Genomic DNA, 16,569 nt, shown 5'->3' with positions numbered 1-16,569 from the left:
CAATCTGATCTTTGTATTTTCCCTCCATCCATTTCCTCTTGACATTATCAACAGGTTGGATGGCAAATAAACTTTAAAACTTTATGGGGGGCACTTTGAAATTTTTAATGGTGAGGCACTCAAACACCATTGTTTCCTGCGGTGTGGTCCACCTGAGATTTGGATCTTCTTAATATTTGGTACCGCAAATAGGATGGAGAAACGGATGGACGGCGTGGATATACAACACATCATCAAGGTGGGCCCCATGGTAAGGGTAACACCCACTGAGCTGTTACCCGGGCAACACCTAATCCGCTCCCGTCCATGTAAGGATTTTCACACGTGGACGGAGTGGATTCCCCGTATATATAACATGGTGGGCCTTACAGAGCTTGGGCGTTTCACGTTGGAAACGATTGCGGCATCAAAAAAGGAGTTAATTGATACTCCAGCTGCGTATGAAACTTGATACACATGCGCTTAGAAATTATTGATTATGCATACGTTAACTCAAACTAAACTGTAGTGGGCCCACTATCTCAAAGTTAAAGAGTCCAAAAACAAGATTGGTTAAACGATCACAGCCTCTGATTCATGGACACTTGTTTGTTGAATTAAGGCTTCTAGTTATATTTCAGTATTTCACTTTCTAACCGTCCAATAAATGTCAACTAATCTGATAGCCAGATGATCAAATAAGTGCATTTTTGGTTCGTGATACTTAAACTAGTGTACTTAAATTGGACGGTTTAACTTATCACTTGTATGCCATGTAAGCAATATCTAAGTAAATTTATAACTGCCCATAGAATATTCATTACCCAGTGCAAGAGTACTAGAGTTTTAAAAACACACACTGATAGAGCTGTACACCGGTCGAGTTAGCTCGGTCAGCTCGCTCAACTCGACTCGGGAAAGCTCGGCTCACCTTGGCTTAAAACTAGATACCGAGTTGAGCTGGTTTTTGGCGAAAAAATTTCGAGATGAATTCGAGCTTGCTCGAGCTCGACTCAACTTAGCTCAAACCCCGACTTGAATCAACTCGGATCAATCCGCTCAGTGACTCTATCATTTTGATTTTGATGTTGTTCGCCGAGTGTTTGATGAAATGCCTCAACGAGATGTTGTTTCTTAGATTACCCTCATATCAGGGTATTTTCTAAATAAATATTCAAGAGAAGATTGAATAAACAAATTTTCACGAAAAAATAAAACTTTACTTTGGAGGATTGCCCTCGTATCTTGATCTTAATGTTGCTCGCATAGTGTTTAATGAAATGCCTACAAAGCGCTCTTATTATTTTGCATTCGAAGTTTAGGAGATTGTTTGAGAAAATATCGCACAGGCTTGAATTCGGCTCGAGCTAGACCGAGCTGCTGACCAAACTGAGCTAAGCTGACCGATCAAGCTCAAGGACCAAATCAAGCCGAGTTCGAGCTGAGGTTGGCTGCTAGCCAAGCCGAGCTGTGCCAAGCTCAACTTGGTTCGACTCGTGTACAGCTCTACACACACATACAAAGGGAGAGAGAACCTGGTTTATGATGATTTTTTAAGACCAAGGGTGATTTTGTACGTGTATACATCACTCGATCAGATGAACCTGGTTTCTACCGAGAGAATCCCCCATCTATCTGGGATAGATGATGAGACCCACTTCATGAAGTTTGTTTTTTTCCCTTAAAACTCCTTTAAAAAAGGGATACAAGATAATTAGCAGTTAAAATCAACTTAAAGGAGAAATAGGCCAAGATTGGACATTTTTTAGGGTCGATTAGTTGTTCCAAGTGTTTAATCAAATCAGGACATGGGCTTGAAGAAATCTTTACCCAACTATCAGATTCGCTAGAATTTGCAGCTTTTTCATCTACTTTCACATGTTGAGACTAGGAGTTATACCTGTAAAGAGTGGCCATATGCATAGATTAAAAACTCGAAATAGCTCGAATCATCTCGCCTGATTCAGCTTGATTTTACCAGATTTCACGAAGAGTTGAGAAAACCTCAATTTGGTCATGACTCATCCTCAGAAAAACCTGCTTGACTCGAAAAGGGGAAAAAAAAAAAACTCTTTGACTAGGGAAAATTGATTCAACACTACTAGGCCATTATAATCCTCTGTTATGAAATCTAGCCAGGTTGGCCAATTGCATGGGGTTGATCCTCTTCTTTATTAGGTTTCTATCTTGTACATTTGTTCACTCCCCACGTATAGGGTTGTGATGTAGTAATAAACTCGGTAAGACCGAGGTCGAATCCACAGGACCGAAACTTGTATGTGATCTGAAACTAACTAGATATAGAACTAGCAAAAGATGCAATCTAAATTAAATATAAATTGATGAATAATGGTGAGAGATTAATGTAAAATTTAAGGAATTCAGAGGATCCACTTGTAGGGATCAGGGAGATCTTATGCCTGTATTAAGATTCATGGAAATCAAACTGAATCTACTTGATTTAGTCTTCATGTGATGAAAGGAATATGAATCAGAATGGATTCTATCATCAAACCATGCCCAGGAGACAGAGCAAATAACAGAATTAAACCAATTACCAACCAATCAGATGATTGTGAAGGTTAGGAAGGATACCGCCATCCAGCCATGCCTAGGAGACGATGGCGAACAACAGGGATTCCTGACGTCATAATCAAAATACGGAAAAGGAAATACTCAAAGCCATTGCAAACCCATTGTAATGTCAGTCACAACGGGTCATTAAAGACTACAAATATTCTCATAATAAAATTAAATCAAAATTCAATTCAGTCTAAATAAAAGGCATAATAACAGTCTCCCATCACGCTACAGGCTTCACCTCTTAGCCCTAGCTAAGAGGTTCAGCCAGACATGAATAGCTTGAACTCAAAGCAAATAAAAAGAAAAAGAAACAAAAAATAAAAGAAAAATAAGAAAAGCTTCTTATCTTTTCTTTATCATCTTTTCCCACTCCCTCTCGTTTTCAGTTCCCTGACGTCCAGCACTGTTCACGGCTGCACTCTCCCCACTTCCTCCACAGTCTTCTCTTTTTCTCTTTTCTTCCCACGCTGTCAGCAGCCAACCTCCTCACGTCCCTCCAAAACTGTCAAGCCAAGCTCGCTCCTTCTCCACACGCTGCCAGCTTCCCAGCCAAACAAAACCGAGCACCCCTCCTCCCTCCACACGCTGATCTCCCTTATAGGCTGGTGCGTAGGGGCGTGGAGAGGTTGAGTCCGAGAAGGACTCGGCTGCGGAAGTTTTATTTACGCAAGGCTGGTGCGTAGGTCTTTGATTTTACGGTCTGCGAAACAGAGCCAGCGCTTCTTGCGCTGGCTGTTGGTGGGACCCAATCCTTTCAGTTTCTATGAAATCCACTCCGTCCATTGTAATCACATCGAAAAAATAGTAAGAAATGGCTGGCTTCATGTTGGATTCGGTGTGGTTCCCACCGTCCATTCCTGCGTTTACATGCAATCTGCCTCTATGTGTATGCATGGGCTAAAAAGGAAAGCTAGGCGACGGTGTTGGTCACCTCGCAGAGCATATGGACGACTCTGATTGTCGAAACTAGTGATGGATGGGGCCCACTACACGAAAACGGACGAACAGCGTCCGTCCGCTGTTCTCCGTATGCGAGAAGGATCGGGTCAACGGCGCTGACCCGATCGGCTTGATTCGGTGCACATCGAGTGCACTTACGCACTGTGCACTGGCGATGTCGATGGGGTCCACTCGTGATGAATCTGTACAATCCTCTCCGTCCATCTTCTTCCCCATTTAATTTAAGATGTTGAGTCCAAAACTGAAGCGCATCCAAAGATTAGGTGGGCCCCACTTGAGGTTTTAAAGGGCTGCTCTATCCGTTGAGCCACTTTCACAGTGATCCAATGGCTGATTTTTGATGCGTACGGTTAATTCATGATCATCAGGCCTCATATAAAGTTTGGAGCCAATCAGATGGTGGGAACCCCATGATCCTGCATTCTGGATGTCTTTCAGGCCTGTTTGAAGTGAGTGACTGGAATTTCTCTGATCTTTGACGTGTAAATCCTCGTTCATGGTCCCATGGGGTCCCGTCCATTGCCTTGGTGATGCCTGAGCTTTAAATCCATGCTTTTGGCATCCTTTCCAGTCCGTGCTCGTGAATACGCCCTGCATCACAAACATGATTAAATCAGGCCGTTAAACAATACTATGTTTGTAAATCCTGGCAATAACTGGGGTCTGATATGCAATATTCGACCCTCAACACAACCCCCAACCAGCATCTTGCTAGTCCCGAGCAAGGTATGCGAAAAATAAATTGAGAATTACAGGACAATTTCTACAAACCCAAGAGATTTATGAAAAACAATTCAGATACTCGAATTCTAAGATTCATGAATGTTGGCATTACTTTCTCCTGGAATCAAGCTCACGGTACTTCATAATCAAGCTCAAATATTAATCCATCTATTAGAACAATTCTAAACATTAAATTCCATGGATGCATAGTCTAATCTCGAATTATCAACATTAAAATTCACTTCTCTATTTAAGGTTATCATTTGTAACCAATAAGAGAAATCACGATAACCAGAACTTGCCTCACACATTATCTTTTTATTCTTTTAATTTTTGACTTTTTCATTAGAAGTAACGCCAAGAAGAGAGATCAAATCCTCACCTATAGGGAGCAACCCTATGGTAAAGACTGTTCGCCCAACTCTTTTTCAAATATCATCCATGGGGAATCGAATCCTCACATATAGGGAGCAAACCTATGGTAAAGACTGTTCGCCCAATCCATTCAATTTTCCAAGTTGGTTCCTTTCATGTTTAGTGATTACCAAGTTAATCCTTCAATATCGAACTGAAACCTTAATCTGCACGCGAGATGTGTCCTGTGAATTCATGTCTCAATCAATGTTTACAAATTCTAGTAATGGATTAACGATTCAAACTTAGCTGTAAAATTTAATAGATAACAGAATCCAAGAGTCATAAAGTACCAACATCACGCATCTTGAAATTCTAAGTGCCCTAGATGACCGTCAAAATCACTTCGAATTCATCAGAAAGCCTGAAAAATTAAATATTTTCACAACTTTTGCTCAAGACCAAGAAAACACTGATTAGGAAACCTAATCTCCCACCTCCAACTAAAAATCTACATTGTCCTCAATGTAAAAAGAAATAAGCATGCAATGCACATGGGACAACGAAAAGTGAATATGAAGTGATGGGAAGATAGTACTTGGATGATGAATCGAGAAACACTTTCCAAGAGATCGCAGCATGGGCGTCGGTCAGCACGAGAGAGAAAGCAATACAAAAATAACAAAAATAAAATCATAACTATACCACTTTCGTAGGTGCTCTCGATTGCATTTAGCGTATGCAACAAGCCTTTAAACCCCTAGGTTACCCCTAGTGGACGAGTTGTAGTCTCGTGAGGGTTTGCAGTAATGTTACCTACAAACATTGAACTAACTAATGATAAAAACAAAATGAAATGAAGAGCTGGGTTGCCTCCCAGGAGCGCTAAGTTTACCGTCTTCAGCCAGACAAATAAAGCAATAGCTCTAGTCCTATGAAAGCGATAAACCTACCTATACCTCCATCAGACTAGGAGATCAATCCTGGTAAACAGGATCAGTCAGAGGTATGGACATGTCCTCTGAATCAAATTTCTCGACAAATGGTTTCAATCGATGTCCATTGACTTTAAACTCCTTGCCATTGTCGGGATCTCTAATTTCAACGGCCCCATGAGGAAAAACAGTAACAACAATGTAAGGGCCGGTCCAACGAGATCGAAGCTTACCCGGAAAGAGATGTAATCAAGAATTGTACAAAAGGACCTTCTGACCAGGCGTGAATGATTTTCGCAAAATGTGTTGGTCATGAAATGCTTTCATCTTGTCCTTGTAAATTCTCGAATTATCGTACGCATCATTCCGGATTTCCTCAAGTTCATTCAATTGAAGTTTGCGTAGTGAGCCAGCGTTGTCCAGATTGAAATTAAGATTTTTGATCGCCCAGTATGCTTTATGTTCCAGCTCCACAGGCAAGTGACAAGCTTTCCCATAGACAAGTCTAAAGGGAGACATTCCAATAGGGGTTTTAAAGGCAGTACGGTATGCCCATAAGGCATCGGTCAATCGGATTGACCAATCCTTACGATCAGGGTTAACCGTTTTCTCCAAAATGTGTTTAATTTCCCTATTAGAAATCTCAGCTTGCCCACTTGTCTGCGGGTGTTACGAGGTGCTCACGTTATGAGAGATACCGTATTTCTTCATTAAGCTCTCGAATGGTCTATTACAAAAGTGTGAGCCCCCATCACTAATGATGGCTCGAGGCGTTCCGAATCGAGAAAGGATGTTTTCTTTTAGGAATTTAATGACCGTGCGATGGTCATTAGTTCGACACGGAATCGCTTCAACCCATTTAGTGACATAATCCACGGCGAGCAAAATGTACAGATTTCCAAACGATTGGGGGAATGGTCCCATGAAATCGATGCCCCAGCAATCAAATGCTTCAATGATAAGGATGGGATTCAAAGGCATCATATTTCGATGGGACAATGCTCCCAATTTCTGACAACGCTCACAAGCTTTGCAAAACTCATGAGTGTCCCTAAACATAGTGGGCCAAGAAAAGCCACATGCAGAATCTTGGCCGTGGTCTTTTTAGCGAAAAGTGACCACCACAGCCTGAGAGTGACAGGAGATGACGCTCTGATGCTCATCGTCCGGTACACATCTCCTTAGAATTTGGTGGGCAATATTTAAATAAATAAGGATCATCCTTAAAAAGTTGCGCACCTCGGTGAAAATTTTCTTCTTATCTTGCGCTCCATTGTGTCGATATGGCACCGTAGCAAGATAATTAGCAATATCAACCAAGGTGAATGGGAGACTACAAACAGTTGTTCATCAGGGAACATGTCATTGATATGGGGCGTCTCAAGGGAATCAGAGGTATTAAGGCGAGAAAGGTGATCGGCCACAACATTTTCTACTCCCTTTTTATCTTTAATTTCCAAATCGAATTCTTGGAGTAGAAGGATCCATCGTATCAGGCGGGGCTTAGAATCATTCTTAGAAAGAAGATACTTAAGTGCCGCATGATCTGTGTAGATAATGATCTTGGATCCGATCAAGTAGGACCTAAATTTATCCAAAGCGAACACTACGGCTAGGAGTTCCTTTTCCGTAGTCGAGTAGTTCACTTGGGCAAGATTTAGAGTTCTACTCGCGTAATGAATGGCGTGGGGCCTCTTATCTTTTTTCTGACCTAGAACCGCTCTAAGAGCATAATCAGAAGCGTCGCACATAAGCTCAAAAGAAAGGCCCCAGTCGGGTGGCTGCATGATAGGTGCAGTGGTTAACGTGCCCTTAAGCTTAGTGAAAGCTTCCTGGCATTGCTCAGTCCACTCGTACGGAGCATCCTTTTGAAGAAGAGTACATAAAGGACGAGAGAGGAGACTAAAGTCCTTTATGAATCGCCTGTAAAATCCTGCGTGTCCTAAGAAGGATCGCACGTCTCTGATGTTCTTGGGTGGAGGTAGGTTAGAGATAAGATCGATTTTTGCCTTATCTACCTCGATTCCTTTGGACGAGATGATATGCCCAAGGACAATTTCCTTCTGAACCATGAAATGGCACTTCTCCCAATTAAGTACCAAGTTCTTTTCTTCACATCTTTTCAGCACACATTTAAGACTTTCCAAGCACTTGCTGAAAGATGGACCGTAAACAGAGAAATCATCCATGAAGACCTCTAGATATTGCCCCACCATATCAGAAAAGATACTAAGCATACATCGCTGAAAGGTGGCAGGGGCATTACATAGTCCGAATGGCATCCTTCGATAGGCAAAGGTGCCGTAGGGACATGTAAATGTGGTCTTTTCCTAGTCTTCAGGGGCTATCTCTATCTGGTTGTAGCCCGAATACCCGTCAAGGAAACTGTAATAGGAATGACCAGCTAACCTTTCCAGGATCTGATCAATGAATGGTAAAGGAAAGTGGTCTTTCCTTGTGACGGTATTCAACTTCCTGTAGTCAATGCACATTCTCCAACCAATAGTGACTCTAGTTGGCACGAGTTCATTATTGGCATTGGCTACGATGGTGATTCCGGACTTCTTAGGGACCACTTGAGTTGGACTAACCCATTGATTATCAGATATAGGGTATATGATACCCACGTCTAATAGTTTAAGAACCTCAGCCTTAACCACTTCCTTCATGTTTGGATTTAGTTTACATTGTGGTTGCTGAGCGGTTTTTGCATTATCCTCAAGATATATGCGGTGAGTACAAATCGAGGGATCGATTCCCTTGAGGTCTGCTATCGTCCATCCTAGGGCTCATTTATGCTCAATGAGAGTAGATATGAGCATACTCTCCTGTTCTTTCTCCAGGTGGGCAGAGATCACCATCGGGTATGTCTTATCTTGACTTAAATAGGCATATTTCAAATCAGAGGGCAAAGGTTTTAGGTCAAGCTTCGGCGGTTTGAGGTTAGACGGTAGAGGTATTACATCGGTTTGTGACAATTCTTCAAATTGTGGCCTCCACCAGTTAACTTCAAGTACCGGTACAGTATCAAGCAAGGCACACGTCTCCCTAATCATGTCATCATCAAAATCATGGGAGTGGGTCAGACACGTCTCTAGAGAGTCAGAGGATAAGGTTAGAGGTGTCGTATCTTCCACTAAAGAGTCAATCATGTTAATGTCGTGAAAATCGTCATCATCCTCGAAGTTTCTGCCGTTATTGAAAAATATGTTTGACTCCAATGTCATATTTCCAAAAGACATAGTCATGACACCATTCCTGCAATTGATAATTGCATTTGAAGTGGCAAGGAATGGGCGGCCAAGAATGACGGGGATCTGAGTGCTTATGTTATTGATGGGTTCGGTGTCCAGGATGATAAAATCTACAGGGTAGTAAAATCTATCAACTTGGACCAACACATCCTCAATTATCCCTCTTAGTACACGAACAGAGCGATCAGCAAGTTGTAGTGTGGTTAGGGTGGGTTTTAATTCACCCAAACCTAACTGTTTGTATACCGCGTAGGGAATCAGATTGACGCTCGCTCCTAAGTCAAGAAGTGCATGATCAATTCGATGGTCCCCGATTACACATGATATGGTTGGGCTACCGGGATCCTTGAATTTCTGTGGCACGTCTTGCTTTAGGATGGCACTCACTTTCTCAGTCAAGAAAATTTTCTTTTGAATACTTTGCCGTCTTTTGGTCGTGCATAAGTCTTTCAGGAATTTGGCATATGAAGGTATCTGTTTAACGACATCAAGTAGAGGAATGTTGACTTTCACTTGTTTCAACACCTCTAGGATATCCTGAGAGTTAGAGAGAGGTTTTGGTGAAACCAACCTTTGGGGGAATGGAGCAACTGGCTTCTCTAGAAGTTCCGGTTCTACTTTTTGTGGGGCATCACTGGATCCATCATTGTTGTCCTCTTCTGGTTCTTGAGGCTTTTCGGGCCTAACCGGAAGAGTTTTATCAATGATCTTTCCACTCCTAAGAGTGGTGATGGATTTAGCGTGCCCAATCTGATTTGAAGAGCTGGGATCATTAATCTCGTATCGCGGTTTAGGATTGGGGAGAGTTTGTGCAAGAAGCATCCCCTTTTCTATAACCGTCATACGAGAATTTATCTTTGCATAAAATCAGTAATTCCCGCATTGCCTCGAGCCACTCTTGTAATAAATTTTGAACCGGTTCCTCTTGAGGTTTCACTTGATTTGGATTTTGATTGAAGAAACCTGGAGGAGTAGCCGTTTGTCCATTCCTCCAACTAAAGTTTGGATGATTTTTCCAACCAGGATTGTATGCATTGGAGTTAGGTCTAGTAAAAGGTCTTTGATAGTTGTTTATGGCATTAGCTTGTTCATTCAACACTCCTCGAAAGGCGGGTATTGTAGGACAATTTTCAGTTGTATGAATGTTGCAATCACAGATGCCGCAAACAATTTCATTAACCTTATCCTTCTTTCCTTCCATGGCCTCAACTTTCCTTATGAGCGTAGTCACTTTACACTTGAGATCATCCTCTTCTTTCAAGAGATATAATCCACCTTTCTCCTTTAATTGAGTCGGCCTAGACGTGGTGTTCGACTTTGGGTAATAGTCCCAAGATTGTGTTTTTTCAGCCAAACTGTCGAGGTAGTCCCATACCTCGTCGACATCTTTATTAATGAACTCTCCATTACACATTGTCTTGACCATTTGGCGCATGGAAGATGTCAGTCCATCGTAGAAAAAATTTGTAATGCGCCACGTTTCAAATCCGTGTTGTGGGCATGAACTGACCAAATCTTTGAACCTTTCCCAACATTGGAAGAATGTTTCATCTTCCTTTTGGGCAAAGTTCATGATTGCTTTTCTGAGGGTAATCGTTTTATGAGTGGGAAGAATTTTTTTATGAATTCCCTCTGCATGTCGTTCCATGTGCCAATGGATCTAGGACGCAGTGAATGTAACCATGTCTTAGCTTTCTCTTTTAAGGAAAAAGGAAAGAGTTTCAGCCTAATTGTATCCTCAGATACATTAGGAAAATATAATGTAGCTATAATCTCATCAAACTCTTTCAAATGTAAATATGGACTCTCTGATTCAAGTCCATGGAATTTGGGAAGGAGTTGGATAACTTCTGGCTTAATGTCCATTTGTCCTGTGTTTTGAGGGAAAATCATGTATGAGGGCATACTCACTCCCGCCGGTTATAGATAATCTCGTAAAGTACGAGGCGGGGGTGCCTGTTGCACCTCATTCTCATCTTGGGTATCCTCTACCCTTGGTGGAAGTAGAGGAGGTTGGTCTTCAGCCATAACTTCAGTTAACTCAGGGGATTTCGAGCAGTGTCTAGTCTTGCGATGGATAGTCAATCCCTCAACCAATCCTCCTTCAGTCAAGAGACGTCAAGTGTTGTCACGGGCCCACTTGGGCATGAAACACTCGCAGCCCTCAATCAAATTCAAAGCTTAATCCTAAGAAAGAAAAAGAAAAAAAAGAAAGAGAGGGAGAGTTGGAAAGAAATTACCAAATTGGAGTCCTAAGTTAAAAACCTGCAAAATAAAACAAAAATAAGTTAGATTCTAAAAAGAGAAGAACGATCCTTTAAAAGAAAAATAGCAGTAAATTAATTTGTAAAAGAAGGAATTCTTAAAAGAAAGTGGAAATTTCTAAAATAAATTAGGAAAGACCTAAACTAGAAAGTAAATTATTAAAAGAGAACTGAAAAATAGAAAGTAGGGAAGGAGCTTACCGAATTAGAAATTTCTATCTTAAAGGCCTACAAAATAGGAAGGTTAGTTCCTAAACAAAAATTCTAAAAATAAATTTGGAAACAAATTAGATTCTAAGAGAGTTAGAATTAGAAAGTTACTAGAGAACAAGAATAGAAGGGTAATCTCTAAAAAGGGAAATAACTAACCTAGTTTCTAAAAACAAAAGAGGAAAGTTTCTAAAATAAACTATTTCCTACAAACAGAGAAATACTAGAGTTAGAAAATTTCTAAGATTTAAACCTTAATTCTAAAAAAAGAAAAAGTAGAGAAATTAGGAAGGAATTACCAATTTAAGAACTTATGTCAGGATCCTACAAAACAGGAAAACAGGTTAAGTTCTAAAAACAATAGAATAAAATAAAATAAAAACTTTTATCCTAAAGTAAGTAAAATCTTAATCCTAACCTAATTCTAAAACTAATTAATTTCAGAAAAATCATAACCGTCAGTCCCCGGCAACAGCGCCAAAAACTTGTTCACTCCCCAAGTATAGGGTTGTGATGTAGTAATAAACTCGGTAAGACCGAGGTCAAATCCACAGGGACTGATACCTGTACGTGATCTGGAAATAACTAGGACTAGAACTAGCCTAAGATGCAATCTAAATCAAATATAAATTGATGAATAATGGTGAGAGATTAATGTAAAACTGAAGGAATTCAGAGGAAGGAAACTAGGGATTCAGAGGATCCACTTGTAGGGATCAGGGAGATCTTATGCCTGCATTAAGATTCATGGAAATCAAACTGAACCTACTTGATTTAGTCTTCATGTGATGAAAGGAATATGAATTAGAATGGATTCTATCATCAAACCATGCCCAGGAGACAGAGCAAACAACAGAATTTAACCAATTACCAACCAATCAGATGATTGTGAAGGTTAGGAAGGATACCGCCATCCTGCCATGCCCAGGAGACGATGGCGAACAACAGGGCTTCCTACGTCACAATCAAAATACGGAAAAGGAAATACTCAAAGCCATTGCAAACCCATTGTAATGTCAGTCACAACAGGCCATTAAAGACTACAAATATTCTCATAATAAAATTAAATCAAAATTCAATTCAGTCTAAATAAAAGGCATAATAACAGTCTCCCATCACGCTACAGGCTTCACCTCTTAGCCCTAGCTAAGAGGTTCAGCCAGACATGAATGGCTTGAACCCAAAGCAAATAAAAAGAAAAAGAAAATGAAAAATAAAAGAAAATAAGAAAAAACTTATTATCTTTTCTCTCTCATCTTTTCTCTCTCTCTCATTTTCAGCCCCCTGTTCCAGCCAAGGCCTCCAGCCAATCTCTGTTTCTCTTTCTCCCTCCCTGACGTCCAGCAAAAAGCTAAACTCTTCTTCTTTGCTTCCGTTTTTTCCTCCACACACTGCCAGCAGCCAACCTCCTCACGTCCCTCCAAAACTGTCCTTCACGTTTCAGCCACCGATCTCTGTTTGCGCGCTGGAAAGAATTCGAATTGGAGAGGGACTGCGTTGCCGTGCACAGCGCGCAATCCTGCTTTTCGCAAAGAAAACCTCCGCTTGATTTGATTTTACGGCCCGAAATCAACATACTTGTTGATAACCTACACCTTGGCTAGGGCTATGGCCATCTGTTGAAGCATGTGGATGGTCTGGATCATCAATCCGACGGTGATCAGAAGAACACAGGGGCCCACAGCGTCCGGTTTTTACAGTCTGCGAAACAGAGCCAGCGCTTCTTGCGCTGGCTGTTGGTGGGACCCAATCCTTTCAGTTTCTCTGAAATCCACTCCGTCCATTGTAATCACATCGAAAAAACAGTAAGAAATGGCTGGCTTCATGTTGGATTCGGTGTGGCCCATGCGATCTTTGTTCCCACCGTCCATTCCTGCGTTTACATGCAATCTGCCTCTGTGTGTGTGCATGGGCCAAAAAGGAAAGCTAGGCGACGGTGTTGGTCACCTCGCAGAGCATATGGACGGCTCTGATTGTCGAAGCCAGTGATGGATGGGGCCCACTACACGAAAACGGACGAACAGTGTTCGCCCGCTGCTCTCCGTATATGAGAAGGATAAGGTCAGCGGCGCTGACCCGATCGGCTTGATTCGGTGCACATCGAGTGCACTTACGCACTGTGCACTGGCGATGTCAATGGGGTCCACTCGTGATGAATCTGTACAATCCTCTCCGTCCATCTTCTTCCCCATTTAATTTAAGATGTTGAGTCCAAAACTGAAGCGCATCCAGAGATTAGGTGGGCCCCACTTGAGGTTTTAAAGGGCTGCTCTATCCGTTGAGCCACTTCCACAGCGATCCAATGGCTGATTTTTGATGCGTACGGTTAATTCATGATCATCAGGCCTCATATAAAGTTTGGAGCCAATCAGATGGTGGGAACCCCATGATCCTGCATTCTGGATGTCTTTCAGGCCTGTTTGAAGTGAGTGACTGGAATTTCTCTGATCTCTGACGTGTAAATCCTCGTTCATGGTCCCATGGGGTCCCGTCCATTGCCTTGGTGATGCCTGAGCTTTAAATCCATGCTTTTAGCATCCTTTCCAGTCCGTGCTCGTGAATACGCCCTGCATCACAAACATGATTAAATCAGGCCGTTAAACAATACTATGTTTGTAAATCCTGGCAATAACTGGGGTCTGATATGCAATATTCTATCTTGTACATTGAGACTCTCTACATTGGTTTCTATCTTGAGTTACAAAGAGATGGACAACTAGCTGTTTGAGGTGTGTGTTTGAGGAAGTTATTTCATTTGTTGATTATGCTGCTGGGAGCCTGCAATCTGTAGATCTGACGAGCACCTGGTATGACTTTCATGTGCCATCATCTAAATACTTCCCACGAGGTGTCCTGATCTGACCTCAACTTTGTGTGAGTGGTCAGTTTTGTAGGTGGGTGATGATGCTACAGTTATAAATGAGGCAGCTGGGTTTAGTTCACTTGACAAAAAATAGCTTATCTACAAAGGAAAGATCTTTTGGCATCTACACCATCACTTCAGATGTAATATGGAGTTTTTTTTTTTTTTTTGGAAAATGTTTTACGAACTATGTTCAAAAGAAACATACACATAGTATTTTATCTTAGGTTGTGCTTGGTTGCAATAAAAAATTATGAAATTTCATTATTAGTAAGTCTAAGTTGGTGCAAAATATCATGAAATTTCATGATTTCTGTTTCAGCCAAAACAGCCTTCACTAAGAAGAAAATGTTTTCAAAATATTATTTTACCTATCAAGCTCAATGTATGTGTTCATGGATTGGATTTATATCTAGATTGAGAGACTATTCAATCTAATGTGCTATTGTGGGTCTAACTCAGACTTCCCAAGGTTTAGGATGATGAGTGCATTTGCTACATCCGTGGGAGACAATGGAGTCCTGGTTGGTCCCACGCCTTAGATCTGCTTAAGAAAAACCATTCTTTGATTTACTTGAAATTTCATGAACAAAGGAAGATGAATAGTTTCCCCCATTAGAGAGAGATGTTGGATGTGGGACCCATGCTCATGATGGCCTTGTTGAGGGAGGAGCAGTGGCGCGCATACATCCATAGGTATCATTTTGCATATGGTATGTGTCCTGGAATAATGTTACATTAACCAAATACTATGGCTGCATTTGATCTGCAGATCTTTTTTTCATCAAACTGAAATAATTCACAAACAAAAATTATATATTTTTCTAAATCCCACTATATCTAGACTCAGACTTGGGGGCTTTGTTAACCTTCACCACCTTGGTAAAGACTGTTAACCTTCAATGGCCCAACCAGGTGAATGTGCCCATTGATATTGGATTTCATCTAGAATGGCAACCTCTAGGATCAGCCACTGCCCAAATCCCAAATTGGTTGGTTAGATTGGATTGTCAATGCAGTTTTAGAGGACATTATAGGCTACCTTTTACATGGTTCAGACACTAGGTTTTGGACAGTGAATTGTATTGAAGGTGGCCATTCAAATGAACGAATAGGATCAATGGGCACATTCACCGTAGAGGCTTAGTGAATGTTAGCATTCTTCACCGATGTGATGAAGGTTTTATCCATTGTTCAAATTTCCAACTGTATTGCATGTTGCACTTTTTGGTACTTTGAAACAGTGCTGAGAAAAATTCTCAAAACGTGGTTGATGATTCAGGGTACAAGAAACACACATGCAGAGCCAGTAGCAAGAATCCTACCAAACTCATCATGGTGCAAGTTTATGTGGGGCCCAGGTGGTTCCACCTGTGGCCATAGTGAGCGTTGGATGGCATCTATCATGGATTGCACATGGCCCAAAAATCACCATGATTGAATGATCAAATACATTTAAGTGAAAGGAAAATGGAAGGATGAGTAAAATGGCTGTGATTGTCCATTGGGGGTGGTTTTGGGGTCATGTATAATACATGGGGGAGCCCTCCTGCCCAATGGTCAACTTTGATTGTAGGTGGGCCCACATGGGCCCCACATAAGAATTCCCACCTCTTATAAGGTTAGTAGAATTCTTACTGTATCATTGCTCCATATATGGTTCAAAACACATGACAAACCAAAGAGGAGTTAGAAGTCGGGTGTTTGTACAGCATATCCACATTGGATGAAGTGATGAACAAACACATGCCATTGTCATCATCAAGGTGCTTGATTCACTAGAAACAACCAAAACGTTGATACAGAAGGGCAAAAAACTCAACAATATGTATTAACACAGGATTTTTCTTGACAACCTTTGTTTTGAAGTTTTCAAAAGCACAATACACATCTACATCAATTCCAAGCATTCATTTCAGATTCGAAAGCAATCCACTTCTCAAAAGAATCCCTTCTTCCAAATCGAACTTAGGCACAATGGGGCCCGTGATTTGGACTTTTTGGATTGGCATACATCTATGTTATGTGTAGGGTAGATGCCACCACCAATGAACATGGCATGCCAAATTCACACCAGAGTCTAGCAGACATTTGGTTAGAACATGAAAGATTTTGACATGTTGATAGACCTACCTCCCTTCATATTCTGATAGCCAGTTCAAGTAGGCTGCACCAAAGTACATGGATATGAATGGATGGGAAAGATCCTCTACAGAGGTAACTTTGTAGGCCTTATAGCCCAAATCCCTTGAAATTAAATGGAAAAGTAAAGAAGGTTTCAGCCTGGAGATCACACATCAAAATTTTGATTATATTAAAGGTACAATCATATGTAATCTCTCTCCATGCATGACATGAAGTTGGTTTCATGATGCCATAAACTTACTTGTAAAGCCACAAAGCAAGGGGATACTCAATTCCCATTATTCCACTATGTGGACCCA

At 41.2% G+C, this 16,569-nt stretch overlaps 1 protein-coding gene and 1 non-coding gene across 2 annotated transcripts in view; both read left to right on the top strand.

Moving 5' to 3' along the window:
* LOC131236127 (disease resistance RPP13-like protein 4) overlaps positions 1 to 16,569 on the top strand; it is an 86,138-nt gene that overhangs the window by 27,383 nt on the left and 42,186 nt on the right. The window lies entirely within an intron of this gene.
* Positions 10,273 to 10,379, top strand: LOC131236138 (small nucleolar RNA R71). Its single transcript, XR_009166572.1, has one exon. It is a non-coding gene; the product is annotated as a small nucleolar RNA R71 (small nucleolar RNA).

The sequence above is a fragment of the Magnolia sinica genome, unplaced genomic scaffold, assembly GCF_029962835.1.
Source record: "Magnolia sinica isolate HGM2019 unplaced genomic scaffold, MsV1 ctg238, whole genome shotgun sequence".
Taxonomy (NCBI): domain Eukaryota; kingdom Viridiplantae; phylum Streptophyta; class Magnoliopsida; order Magnoliales; family Magnoliaceae; genus Magnolia; species Magnolia sinica.
The sequence above is the reverse complement of the archived record's forward strand: the minus strand, read 5'-3'. Positions and strand labels throughout refer to the sequence as shown.